General features: G+C 37.8%; 1 protein-coding gene across 1 annotated transcript in view; it reads right to left on the reverse strand.

Moving 5' to 3' along the window:
- The window catches only part of CBG08294, a gene marked incomplete at both ends in the record, with an annotated part of 3919 nt that overhangs the window by 1889 nt on the left and 1506 nt on the right, over positions 1 to 524 (reverse strand). The gene's annotated exons all lie outside the window — the stretch shown is intronic.

Consider the following 524-nt stretch of genomic DNA (forward strand, 5'->3'; position numbering starts at 1 on the left):
AGGTGNNNCCATGGGGGGAAAACCGCCCAGATCCGCGAAAAAATCGACAAAAAGGAAAAAAATAAGACAGACATTTTGCGAAAATATTTATTGTTGGGTTACGGTAGCACTCGTTTGCCGGCTGTGTTTTCGAAAATTCTCCTTGAAATACGGTGGCCTAACTTGTGTGAAAATTCGGCCACAACTCCAATTTTTTGCACAAGAATAATATAAGGAGTTTGATAAGATAAATAGAATTTCAAGATTTCAAGAATTGAAGGTCGACTTTATGGATAAATAATCGCATACATGAGCGATTTTAGGCGAAAATTGAGTTTTTTAGGTCGCAAAAGTGCGTTTTTTAGCTCGCCAACCGATACCGGGAAGCAATGGCTTCAAAATTCGAGCTGAAAATTAAACAATTATGCAGTTTGAAACTCGAAAAACCGCTCAAATTTCCCAAATTCGCTCATGTATGGAAATTCGTGCTTTCTAAAAATTGAACAATTTCGGGTACCGAGCTCGAATTGTAATCATTCATAGCT

Source organism: Caenorhabditis briggsae (assembly GCF_000004555.2).
Source record: "Caenorhabditis briggsae complete genome, chrIV, whole genome shotgun sequence".
Taxonomy (NCBI): Eukaryota; Metazoa; Nematoda; class Chromadorea; order Rhabditida; family Rhabditidae; genus Caenorhabditis; species Caenorhabditis briggsae.